Raw genomic sequence first — 14196 nt, forward strand, 5'->3', positions numbered from 1 at the left:
AATCAGAAAAATGTGAAAATCATAAATGTACCATTCAAATAATTTTCACAGAGTACACTTGTGTAACTAAGCCTCCAGATCAAAAAAGAGAACATTACCAGCATTCCCTAATGCCCCCCTTCATTTTCCTTCCAGTCACAAATCACCCCCACCATAACTCCTATTATGATTTTTAACATCATAGATTAATTTTATCTGCTTTTGAATTTCATATAGAAGGAATCACACAATATGTACTCACATATATGCCTTTTGCTGAACACTGTGAATTAATCTATGTTGTTGTACACCATTCTTTCCTATTGTGCTAGTATGCCATTGTAGAAATATACCACAATGCATCCATTTTATACATGGTAGACATTTCGGGTATTTATAGTTTAGGCCTATTATAAGAGTGCTTCTTTGAACACTCTTGTATTCATGAAAAAACAGCATTTTCTAGAGTGATCAAAGGGATTAATGGGACATTTATGTACCTAGAAACATGATTTTTATATATGGATATAAGAAAACTACAGGCATTATGAATCCTATTTATTTATTGAATTTCCATGTTTATTGCAGCACTATTGACAATAGCCAAGATATAAAATCAACCTACAAGTGTCCATAATCAAATGAACGGGTAAAGAAAATGTGGTATATATCACAATGTAGTAGTATTCAGTCATAAGAAAAGAAAATCTTGTCATTTTCAATCATGTGGACGAACCTGGAGTACATTATGTTCATTGAAATAAGCAGACACAGAAAAACAAATACCTCATAATCTCACTCATATGTGGAATCTAAACAAGTTGACCTCATTGAATCAGAGAGCAGAATGGTGGTTACCAGAGGCTGGGGTTTTGCGGGGAGAAGGTTTGGGGAGATGTCTGTCAAAGCACACCTAATTACAGTTAGATAGGAGGAATAAGCTCAAGAGATCTGTCACACAGCATGATGACCGTAGTTAATGATGATATCCATCTTTGAGGAATGTTAAGTGCTCTCACTACAAAAATGATACCTCTGTGAGGTAAAGTACTTAATTGGCTAAGATTAAGCATTCAACAATGTATATATACTTCAAAACATCATGTTATAAATGATAAATGCATAAAATTTTATCTGACAATTTAAAAATTAAATAAATTATATATCAATATCTATATCGATCTACCTATATATATCTATCTACACATATATATATATGTGTGTGTGTGTATATATATATGTATATATTTTTTTCCCCTGAGTCAGGGTCTCACTCTGTCACCCAGGTTGGAGTGCAGTGGTGAAATTATGGCTCACTGAAGTCTCTACCTCCCGTGCTCAAGCGATCCTCCCACCTCAGCCTCCCACCTAGGTGGAACTAGAGGTGTGCACCATCATGCCTGGCTGTTTGGAGGGTGTGTGTAGAGACAGAGTCTCACTATGTTGTACTGGCTGGGTCTTGAATTCCTGGGCTCAAGCATTCCCCTCGCCTCGGCCTCCCAAAGTGCTGGGATTAGAGGCTTGAGCCACTATGCCTGGCCAAAAAAACTAAATAAAATTTTAGAACACGTTATGAAAGGACAGCAGTAGGCTGGGCACAGTTGGCTCACGCCTGTAATCCCAGCACTTTGGGAGGCCGAGGTGGGTGGATCACCTGAGGTCAGGAGTTCGAGACCAGCCTGGCCAACATGGGGAAACCCTGTCTCTACCAAAAGGACAAAAATTAGCCAGGCGTAGTGGCACATGCCTGTTATCCCAGCTGCTCGGGAGGCTGAGGCAGGAGAATCACTTGAACCCCGCAGGCGGAGGTTGCAGTGAGCCGAGATCATGCGCCATTGCTCTCTAGCCTGGGCAACAGAGCGAGTCTCAGAAAAAAAAAAAAAAAAAAGGAAGAAAGGATAGCCATATTCCAAATACTGAGTCTGTGTCTTTGTCATAACCTTAGCTGAAATTATCAAAAATATATAGTTCTTGTGGTGTTTTTGTTGTTCCACTACTTCGTCCTAAGCATACAAACTCTGATGATTACCAGCGTGTTTAACACACAGCACACAACACGGAAGCCACTGAAGTACTTTAGGACTTTGACTTTAACCTCGTGCACCTGGAGTTTCTAGTGCTGATAGTGATGGCGTGGAAGACACTGCAGAGGCAGGAAGTGGTAACAGTTCCATTTCTGGCCACTCTGAACACAGAATAAAGTTTGTATCCAAAATCACTGAAGAAATGTTTCAAACCACAAGCTTCCGCAGGCCAGGCACAGTGACTCACACCTGTAATCTCAGCATTTTGGGAGGCTGAGGTGGGAGGATGGCTCAAGCACAGGAGTTTGAGACCAGCCTGGGCAACATAGTGAGACCCCATCACTACAAAACAAACAAAACAAAACAAAAACAAAAGCTTCCACAGTCTCTGAGAATTTCCTAGAATGACCAAGGACTTGGTTATAGTTAGGTAACTAAGAATAAAAACTGTGGACTGTGAACTGCACCCATTAAAATAAAGGAAGACATCATATATGAAAGTGAGAAATAGGCCAGGTGCAGTGGCTAACGCCTGAAATCCCAACACTATGGGAAGCCAAGTCAGGAGGATCACTTGAGACCAGGAGTTCAAGACCAGCCTAGGCAACATTGTAAAACCCTGTCTCTCATGCATCACTTACAAAACTTATAAGTAAACCACAAATGGCCTGTCCGCTTATATTTTCTTCATGCCTCTTACATTTCAGAGTTCTTAATCTTCCATAGAAAAGTGTATATGAATGATGTCCTCCCAAACTTTTCCTGTCTTTCCTTAAATGTAAATTCTCAAGGCTACAGCTTCCATATCTTCCCAGTATCATTTTTTGGAATGAATCTTTTTTTTTTTTTTCCGAGACGGAGTCTTGCTCTGTCGCCCAGGCTGAAGTGTAGTGGTGCAATCTCCACTCACTGCAACCTCCGTCTCCCCGGTTGAAGCAATTCTCCTGCTTCAGTTTCCTAAGTAGTGGAATTACAGGTGCGCACCACCATGCCCAGCTAATTTTTGTGTTTTTAATAGAGATTTTCACCATGTTGGCCAGACTGGTCTTGAACTGGCTGGTCTCAAACTCCTGACCTCATGATCTACCCACCTTAGCCTCCCGAAGTGCTGGGATTACAGGTGTGAGCTACCGCACCCGGCCTGGAATGAATCTTTTATGCCCTGCTCTGGCAAAAGGCCTTGTGTGAAATGAGAAGACATAACTGGTGTTTGGCTTCTGTCTCCTGTCTCTTCATATTCCAGGGCTCTTTCCTTTGCTCCAGGCAGGTGATCACGTCTGGCTTAGATATAGCAAAACCCAGGGAGGCCAGGTTTCTGTAGTTGTTTAACATCACATCCCTATACAAATTCTGCTGTGCAGGGTCCAGGCATCCCCACTCCTCTGGAGAGAATACAGCCACATCCCTGAATGTCAACAGACTCACTTGCCAGCTTCTAGGGTGTCCTAGTGTTCTCCCTATGGATATCTGAGTACCTGCAGATCACAGGTCTGCCGATCACAGCCCATTCTTGTGTTAGTTTTTGGGAAATATATGCACACTTTTCTGTTGGCTTCATAACTAGGAGTGAAATTGCTGGGTCATAGGATTGCTTTCACTGATACCTCCAGCTTTCCAAAGTGGTGTATTAATTTACACTCCCATCAGCATTATATAAGAGTTTCATGTTCTTTACAACAATTGGTATGTTATTTTTCATTTAGTTATCCTGGTATGGGGGTAATGGTATTTATTGCCTTGTTCTTTTAATTTACATTTCCTTAATGACTAAAGTACGTTTTCAGGAACTTATCAGCCATTTGGTTTGGATATCTTCTTTTGTCAAGTGCCTATTTAAGGCTTTTAGGCAAACAATTTAAAGTCTGAATTTATCCACCACGAATGTGATAAGAGCATTGTTAAGAACTCAATTTAATCCCAAACAAGCAAGTTCTATTCATGAGTGACATCTAGAGAGAATCCTTACACCTGTATGGTATTTGCATGATCTCATTTGGCTAATACAGCAAGTACTCTGGAAAGTAGAAGGCTGAGGTTATGTTTTACCTGGAAGGAAGCTGTCTTGGAGGGGTTGTGACATGCTCAAAATAAGTGGCAGAACCAAGATTCTCAAGGTTTTGCAACTTCCTGACCAAATACTCATTTCACCATAGTAGTTCTTAACTCCATTTAATTCCTTTATAATAAATATTTTATATCATCCCCTTTACTACAATGAAATTAAATGTATACTTTCAAAAGATAATCAAGCCAAACACGGTGGTGCCCACCTGTAGTCCCAGATACTCAGGAGGCTGAGGCAAGAGGGTCTGCTTGAGTCCCTGGAGTCTGAGGCTGTAACATGCCATGCTCATACTGGTGAATAACCACTGCCCTCCAGCCTGGGCAACAGAGTGAGACCCTATCTCAAAAAAAAAAAATGATAATCAATATATTGCCTCTATGTTATAAAGGAGAAATAAAAGGGTAGTACTTTATAATAAATAATTACTGGCCTGGCACAGTAACTCATGCCTGTAATCCCAGAACTTCGGGAGGCCAAGGTGGGAAGATCGCTTGAACCCGGGAGTTCAAGAACAGCCTGAGCAACACAGGGAGATCCTCTCTACAAAAATTATTTTAAAAATAGCCAGGTGTGGTGGAACATGCCTGTGGTGCCAGTGACTTGGGAGGCTGAAGTGGGAGGATCATTCAGGATTGCTTAGGCCTGGGAGGTGGAGGCTGCATTGAGCCGTGATCACACTATTGCACTCCAGCCTGGGCAACAGAGAGAGACTCTGTCTAAAAATAAAATAATAATTACAATGATTACAAATAGAATAATTAATAACTAAATAATTATAAAGAAAATAATAAATTCTGGGCACAGCTGTATTAGAACATGTAATGGAATGATAGATAGTTTCCTCTACACACAGACTGTCTCTGCTGTCCCTGACATAATTTTCCACATTGGTGAACAGCTCTAGGTAAAACTGTGAACAAAACAAAGTACAATAATCTTTTATATGGTAGTTGTATTCCAGAGAAATTAACTGTGTTAATTTTTGATGTTTTTAAAATCATTTTCTGAGTTTTAGGCTCAGATAATTATGGACAGTTTTTCACCTACATGAATATCTGAGGATACATTCGAAAGCTGGACAAGTCTTTATTTTACAGGATTGTCACATTCATTGCAGAACAACATAGCAGCCCTGGCCCCATGCGCCCTAAATGGCGGTAGGGTCCTGCAATCATTGTGACAACCTGCAGCTCCTTGGGGCGGTACTTCTCCTACTGACAACACTACACTACATGCACTGTCCAGCAAATGTCCAGCCTGAAATAGGCAATGTAACCAAAAAACCAAGGTTTGGCTGAGAAAGACCTGGGTTTGGCACTCAGTCACTCACTCTCAGTGAGACCCCGAGTAAGCCGCTTCACATCTCTGAGCCTTGGTGTCCCAACTATGAGGCTGGCCTCTGCATTTTGTAGCAGCGGCAGCATTTACTGTGTCTCACTGCACCTGCTGCAAGCTGCTTGGAGCAAGTCTCTGTCCTTCCCACTCCATCGCTTAGCTACTCCATCAACCACCTAGCCCTGCCCCACATTGGCAGCGATTTGCAAAGTTGACCAGTTAGTTACTCACGCACATAGTGCTTTTGATCTTCCCACTCCCTGTTGATAAATATGTTCAGCAGTAACATGGTAGATATTAGTATGAACTATCACCATCAGGAAAAAGGTGTTAAAATGTATATCTATTGGCTCAGTAGAAAATACTCCTTAAGGCTTTAGCTGTTGAAAAAATATACTGTTTGACACTTTCTCAAGTCCAAATGCAGTAGCTCATCGTAACCAAAATCTTGGTAAATATAACACCTTCCCATTGGGATTCCAACTGCAGGCCTTGCTAGCACATGCCTTCTTGAAATGTGTGATAATTAACTGCTTGAAAAAACAGAAATCAAATTAGTGACTGACGTCACAGTGGATTCAAAAGTATGACTACAGCTTAAATTCAAAGGCACAGGAGTGCAGAATATGAACATATCATTGTTAAAGTACAGTTTTTTAAAAAAGTTGATAACATGAACGTATACAAATATCAAATTAACATGCATCAAACATTTTATTCAACTCAATTAATAAAGGAACCAATAAGATGTTACAACAAATTTGAATGAGAATTTTACCTACAGAGGTTTATATTCTCCACTGGGCAAGGTATGTTTGTTTGTTTGTTTGTTTTTTGAGACAAGCTCTCGCTCTGTCACCCAGGCTAGAGTGCAGTGGCCTGATCTCGGCTCACTGCAGCTCGACCTCCCGAGTTGAAGCAATCCTCCTGCCTCAGTGTCTTGAGTAGCTGGGATTACAAACATGCGCCACCATGCCGGGCTAATTTTTTTGTATTTCTTGTAGACATGGGGTTTCACCATGTTGCTCAGGCTGATCTCAAACTCCTGAGCTCAAGCGATCTGCCTGCCTCGGCCTCCCAAAGTGCTGGGATTATAGGCATGAACCACTGCGCCCGGCTAGACAAAGTATTTTTAAAGTTCTATGAACAGGAATCATTTGCATTACTATGGACAAGAAGCATTTGTATTGCTGCCAATTTCTACAACTTAACTTCTACCCTAAAGGCTGTAAAACAATCTGGCCTCCTATTGCTGCTGTAGCATATTACCCATAAACTCCATAGCTTAAAGCAACACAAATTTATCTTACAATTCAGTTGGAGTATCTGACAGTTGGAGGACAGAAGCCCTAAATGGGTTTACTTGGCTGAAATCAAGGTGTTGGTGGGGCTGTGTTCCTTCCAGAGGCTCTAGGGGAAACCTGTTTCTTCACTTTTTCTACCTTTTTTTTTTTTTTTTTTTGAGAGGGAGTCTCTCTCTGTCACCCAGGCTGGAGTGCAGACTACACCCTACAATCCACTGAAAGGACACCCAATAATCTCTTTTGTACTTTTCCTAGTCTTTAACAGTTTTTCCTGGCAATGTCAAGGCTCATAGCAAGGGCGATTTTGCAAAACACAAGATCACACAGCCCTGGGCCCATGGTCCCTGTGAACAACCAACCACCTGAGCAGGGGAGCAGCTGCCACTTTCACCAGGACGTGGTCACTTTGTTCCTACCCAGCCAACTTGGCTTGTTTCCCTTGGTCTCTGCAAGGGTTAGAGTTTTTCACCCCTGGTTACTGATTAATCACATTATATTCCCTTCCCTCCATCCTGGAAGGAGACAACGAGGGAAAAGAGACATACAAATATTAATAGGACACGGACAAAGCCAAACCTTATCCGCTTCATAATTTTGTGTAGATCTGACGTTGTTCCAGGGCTGGGGCAGCAAGTAGAGGCAACAGAGAGTGGGGTGGAGATATCTCTCCACACTGACCTCTTTTCCGAACCCATTTGGCTCTTGTGGAATAAGGGGGAGCCAGGACATCCCCTATAACAAATCCAAGATGGCTTCACCCTGTTAACTGTGTGGACATGGTGAAACAGAAGTAACTAGTCACTCTTGATTAAGCCAACAATTTTCAAACTACTCCTGCTCAAAGCTCCATTTAACACTGACTTTTCCCGCTGGTTAGTTACTCATCTCCTCCTTGCTGAGCAAATCCTCCTAAACAAATGGCAATTAACTAAGACATAATGAGGAGCTGCCTGATGGAGGCCAGAACATAGTTTCAGTCAAAGCCAGAGTAATTCATTCCTTCCCTGAACAAACACCAACTGAGCCTCTGCTGAGTGCTAGGCACCAGACTGACTCCATGGGAAATAAAAAGAAGCCCACAGTCCTGCCTTCAAGGAGCTCCCAGTCCAGTGGCTGGAGAGGTGAGGGTGAAATTGCATGTCCAAAAGCAAAGAGAGGGAAGCAGAGAATTTCAGAATGTTGGGAGAGCAGTAGAGAAAGCACGAAGATGTAGACACAAAGGGCTGTGTTCTTGGCTGGGAACTTCAGGTAGAAAGAAGTGGCTGGAGCTAAGAGTGAATGGGAGGTGAGACTGCAGAAGGAGAGGAGGGCCAGGCTAATGTAAGCATGCCTTGAAACTGGGGTTCAACAAGTCCTTCATTTGCTAGGTGTTTGTTGAGTACTTCCTATGCACCCAATACTGAGTCAAGCCCTGCTAACATAAATACAACTGAATACGAAATGGCTCTACCCTCAATAAATCACAAGCTAGTGAAGAGAAAGAGCTATGGAAATGCTCTCAGTAGAGCAAGTTAAGTGAAAAAATAGATGTGCTTAAGTGCTAAGCAAACTCTGCCCACAGGAATAGGGAGAGGAAGGCAGGCCCCTTGGGAGGTTTTGCAAAGGAGCCATATAATTAGTAACATGCCTCTTGGCATGTTAGAAGTAGAAGACAAGAGGAATTAGGGGATGACAACTCATGATCTACTCCAAGGGTCTATGTTTATAGATACTCTAAAGGCACAAAACTCATCACGTCCAGCTCAGTTGGGTAGTTGATGGCTCAGTACCCACTGCATCAAGACAATCTGAGGGCAGATTTCTTTTTTTTTCTTTTTCTTTTTCTTTTTCTTTTTTTTTTTGAGATGGAGTTTCACTCTTGTTACCCAGGCTGGAGTACAATGGCACTATCTCGGCTCACTGCAATTTCCACTTCCTGGGTTCAAGTGATTCTCCTGCTTCAGCTTCCTGAGTTAGCTGGGATTACAGGCATGCGCCACCACACCCAGCTAATTTTGTATTTTTAGTAGAGACGGGGTTTCTCCATGTTGGTCAGGATGGTCTCGAATTCCCCGCCTCAGGTGATCTGCCTGCCTTGGCCTCTCAAAGTGCTGGGATTACAGGTGTGAGCCATTGTGCCTGACCTGAGGGCAGATTTCAATCCTGCACACATTCCTTTCTTCCCTTCTGCTGCATGTACTTCCTCCTGCATTACGTGCATTGGACTGGTTTCTCCCTGCCCTGAAGTTCTGCAGTGAATGAAGCCCAGGATCTGGTTTCTCCCGACTTTTGACCTTGGACTCACTGTCTGGCTGCAGTGTCCTTTAAACTGCTGATTCTATGAAAGGCCTTTGGGTCACATCAACTGCTGCTACCAGTTATTCAGTAACTAACTCACAAGCTCTGAGATTCCCAATCAGGCGAGAAGGAAGAGCTTGCAGGGGCTCCGCATTCGCTCCGCTTGGCTAACTTGGCGTTGTAAAGAAACTTTCTCCTTCTAGAGGTGAATTCCAGCTTTTATAGTCAGAGGAGCCAAAGTTCTGAGCCTGCAGCGCCATTCCCATCCTCCCCTAGTGCTTGCCAAGGCCACAGTCTTCTTCCTCCTCCCCAGCACTGCACCAAAGCCTCTGCTGTTTCATGCTAGTCTGCTTTGTCGGCATCATTTTTTGACCCTCCCGGCCTCATAGTTCGGGGCAAGGAAAATCATAGAACAATTTCTGTTTTCCTGACCTATTGAGAAACTCTGAAATGGTTTGTGCCCCTCATGTAGTCAGAGAGACCCCAAACAGGATCCATTCTGCTGGATTCCTCATGGGACCATTTGGAATACAAAAGATCCCAGCAGGCATCAATCACCTGCCATTTCAGCTAAGGAAGGAAGACTGAGCCTCTCTTTCATAGCATTCTGCTTCCTGGCTCTGGATTTGACCTGTGTGCAAACTTCCAGGGCGGCTTGAGCATAACGATGCTATCAATCAGCTCAGATGCCCTAGGAGGTGGCCTTATACAGAAATGGTAGCCTTGTGGTATGGCACAAATGTAGGCTGGCTACCTGTCTACACCTGCTCACCAGTCTGGCCAAGCCCTGAGACTGGCTGGGCCTGTCCACAGCACTGAGGCCTATGGGGTCAACTATAGCTGTGTGCATGCCCATACAGGTAAGTGTCATTTATGCTAGGGGGTGGGACTTGCTGCATCCCCCTCCTCCAATAACCTGCCAATTCCAATTCATGTGTACCTTCCTTTTTTTCTTCATGCTGGCATTTTTCTCCCCCCAGCTTTTTTTGAATGTCAATTAGCAATAATCATGCCTTGGATAAACCTCATTGGCTACAATACTGCCACTGTGCAAAGCTCTGGCCATTTTTTTTTTTTTTTTTTTTTTTTTTTTTCCTGCAGGAATCTATCCATGGGCCAAACCACAGAAGTTTTGAGTCTTGAGCCAATTCATCAACCAGGGCCAGCACAATGAACCCAGATACAAACACATCCAGGCTTCTGGTTTTGGTGAATATCAATGCCAGACACACTGTAGTGGGGATGAGGGGCGGAAAGGGGTTTGTACCACATGAGACCCCAGGACAACTGGCCATGGAACTTGGGAAGCCATTGCCATTTTTATCACCCATTTGTCACAATAATACTGAGACTCACCTGTTTCAAGATCCCAGGGTGGTGCCCTGGAACCTCAAGTGGTGGCATCCTCCTCAGCCACCTGCTGGCATCACTTACAGGCCACTTCCATCCTCCCAGTCACACCTCACTTTCTGACCCTGGCCTTCATCCAGTCCAGCCCAGGCCACTGGCCAAACACATGTGTTTTTAGGGTAAATAATTGCTTATGAGTGACCATCTTCCATCAGCCTCATGCCAACTGCTGCTCGTATTTACACACACTGTCCAGCACTGGGTAAAGCACTGAGTAGGCTCTTTATACGGGGTATCTATTTTCATTATCACTGTGCTACGTGGTGCTTCCTGAATACACAGTTTTTGAGTTCAGAACCATCTATCTTTCAATTGTCAGTGTGGCATTCCAACTGTAATGTAACATCTTGCCATGGCCTCAAATTCAACATAATTATTTGTTTTGTTTTCAGAGTCTTGCTTTGTCGCCCAAGCTGGAGTGCAATGGCGCAGTCTCGGCTCATTGCAACCTCTGCCTCCCAGGTTCAAGCAATTCTTGTGCCTCAGCCTCCCAAGTAGCTGGGACTACAGATGTGCACCACCACCATGCTCAGATAATTTTTGTGTTTTTAGTAGAGATGGGGTTTCGCCACATTGGGCTGGCTGGTCTCGAACTCCTGGCCTCAAGTGGTCCACCAACTTTGGCCTCCCAAAGCGCTGGGATTACAGGCATGAGCCACCGCACCTGGACCAAATTCAACATAATTAAAAGTGAATTCATTCCCTCCAAATCAGGTTTTTCCTTCCATCTCCTCTATTTCTGTTACCAATTTCTCAGTCCCTGGAATTAAAAAACCTGAAAATCTTCCCCCTAAATCCTCTCTAACAATTATCTCTCATATTTAATCAGTTTTCTGATACTTTAGAATAGATTCTTTTTGAATGCGTCCCTAACCCAATAGTTCTCAACCCTGGTTGTCCATTAGAATTGTTAGAGGAGCCATTTTAAAATAAATACGTGGGTCATGGCTGGGGCCACCTCCCTCAGACAGCTGTGCGGGTTATTCACTGCACTAGGGCGAGGGGGTTGTTCCAGCTCATGCTGTGCTTGCTATGCCTTTGGCCCTGGCATGTAGCTACCTCCGACTGGAGAAAAAGAAGCCTTTTTGAACTCATACAAAGGCCCTGGAAGGGCTAAGAAAGTGGCCAGTTCCCTGAAATTCTGATTCAGCAGACGTAGTCATTTATATTTTAAATAGTTTAGTGAGATATATAAACTTTACTCTTAAGTAGTGGTGTTCCTTTCTCCCTCTTTTTGTGATACTATTGTTACACATATTACTTCTTTGTATCGTAAAGCCAACAGTACAATGTTATAATTATTACTTTTATATTTTTATTTTAAAAAGTTCTTTTAATTGGGACGAGGTCTCACTATTTTGCCCAGGCTCATCTCAAACACCTGGCTCATCTTGACCTCCCAAAGTGCTGGGATTACAGGCATGAGCCACTGTACCTGGCTATAACTATTACTTTGAAAGAGCCTGAGAGAAGACCAAGTACATATTTATAGAGTTAGTTATATTAATCTTCTTATTTATCCTTCGTGTTCCTCTTGATTTCTTCCTATGGATTTCAGTTCCCATCTGCTGTTATTTCCTCACTCCAATATAGCTTTGCTCCCACCTGCCTCCTTTGTGCTGTTATTGTCAAGTATACTACATTTTTACATGTCATAGGCCTAAAAATACATATTATTTTATGCAGCTGCTTTTTATGTGTACTCTACATATTATTCCATACATATTATTTTACGCAGCTGCTTTTTATGTGTACTCTAACTCGAAAACCATAAAATTCACCCCTTGATGATTATTGGTGACTAATGATGAGCATCTTTTTGTGTGCTTTTTGGCCATTTTTATCTCTTCTTTGGAGAAATGTTTATTTAGATCGTTCGCCCTTTTTTAAATTGGGTTGTCTTTTTATTGTTGAGTTGTAGGGGTTTTTTTTTTTAATCTGTCTTTGTTGTTTGTTTTTTTTTGTTTTTTGTTGTTGAGACAGAATCTTACTCTGCTGCCCAGGTTAGAGTACAGTGGCGCCATCTCGGTTCACTGCAGCCTCCACATCCCAGGTTCAAGAGATCCTCCCACCTCAGCCTCCTGAGTAGCTGGGACCACAAGTGTGCACCACCACGCCCAGCTAATTTTTTTCTTTTCTTTTCTTTTTTTTTTTTTTCTTTTTTTGGAGAGCTGGGGTTTCACCATGTTGCCCAGGCTGGTCTTGAGCTCCTGACCTCCTGGCTACCTTGACCTCCCAAAGTCCTGGTATTATAGGCATGAGCCACCATGCCTGACCCAGGAGTTACTTTTTCTATTTTCTTGATATAAGTCATCTATCAGATAAGTGATTTGGAAATGTTTTCTCTGATTCTGTGGGTTGTCCTTTCACTTTCTTTTTTTTTTTTTTGAGACGGAATCTCACTCTGTTGCCCAGACTGGAGTGCAGTGGCTGGATCTCAGCTCACTGCAAGCTTCACCTCCCAGGTTTATGCCATTCTCCTGCCTCAGCCTCCTGAGTAGCTGGGACTACAGACGGCCACCACCTCGCCCGGCTAGTTTTTTGTATTTTTTTATAGAGATGGGGTTTCACCGTGTTAGCCAGGGTGGTCTCGATCTCCTGACCTCGTGATCCGCCCGTCTCAGCCTCCCAAAGTGCTGGGATTACAGGCTTGAGCCACCACCCCCGGCCATCACTTTCTTAATGGTGTCCCTTACAGCACAATTTTTTTTTTTAAATGGAGTCTCACTCTATCGCGCAGGCTGGAGTGCAGTGGTGAGATCTCAGCTCACTGCAACCTCTGCAGCCCAGGTTCAAGTATTCTCCTGCCTCAGCTTCCAGAGTAGCTGGGATTACAGGGGCCTGCCACCGCACCCAGCTAATTTTTGTATTTTTAGTAGAGATGGGGTTTCACCATGTTGGCCAGGCTGGTCTTGAACTTTTGACCTCATGATCCACCCACCTCAGTCTCCCAAAGTGCTGGGATTACAGGCATGAGCTACTGCGCCCAGACTACAAAATTTTTTAAATAAAAAATAAGGTTTTAATTTTGATAAATTCCAATTTATCTGTTTTTTCTTTAGTTGCTTTTGCTTCTGGTGTCATGTTTAAGAAACCATGCCTAATCCAAGGTCACAAAGATTTACCTATATGGTTTTCTTATGAAAGTTTTATTTTATAATTTTAGTTCTTTTTTTTTTTTTTTTTTTTTTTTTGAGACGGAGTTTTACTCTTATTTCCCAGGCTGGCATGCAATGGCACGATCTCGGCTCACCACAACCTCCACCTCCTGGATTCAAGCAATTCTCCTGCCTCAGCCTCTCGAGTAGCTGGGATTACAGACATGCAGCACCACACCTGGCTAATTTTGTATTTTTAATAGAGACGGTGTTTCTTCATGTTGGTCAGGCTGGTCTCGAACTCCTGACCTCAGGTGATCCACCCGCCTTGGCCTCCCAAAGTGTTGGGATTACAGGTGTGAGCCACTGCGCCCGGCCAATTTTAGTTCTTACACTTAGGTATTGGAAACCATGTTGAGTTAATTTTTGTGTGTGCTGTAAGATATGGGTCCAACTCCCTTCCTTTGTATGCAGATACCCAGTTGTCTCAGCATCACTTTTCAAAAGACGATTCTTCCTTTGCTGAATGGGCTTGACATTTGTACTTATTTCCTAGGGCCACTGTAGCAGATGACCTCAAACTGGGTGCCTTAAAACAACAGAACTTTTTTACATGTCACAGTTCAGGAGGATGGAAGTCCAAAATCAAGATGTCATCAGGGTTGGTTCTTCTGGAGGCCCCGAAAGGTAAACCATCCTACCCC

At 43.1% G+C, this 14196-nt stretch overlaps 1 pseudogene; it reads right to left on the reverse strand.

Annotated features, from left to right (window-relative positions):
* Positions 1–9973: 9973 nt before the first annotated feature.
* Positions 9974–10042, reverse strand: LOC144340217 (U4 spliceosomal RNA; annotated as a pseudogene).
* Between the last annotated feature and the right edge of the window lie 4154 nt (positions 10043–14196).

Source organism: Macaca mulatta, chromosome 3 (genome assembly GCF_049350105.2).
Source record: "Macaca mulatta isolate MMU2019108-1 chromosome 3, T2T-MMU8v2.0, whole genome shotgun sequence".
Classification (NCBI taxonomy): Eukaryota; Metazoa; Chordata; class Mammalia; order Primates; family Cercopithecidae; genus Macaca; species Macaca mulatta.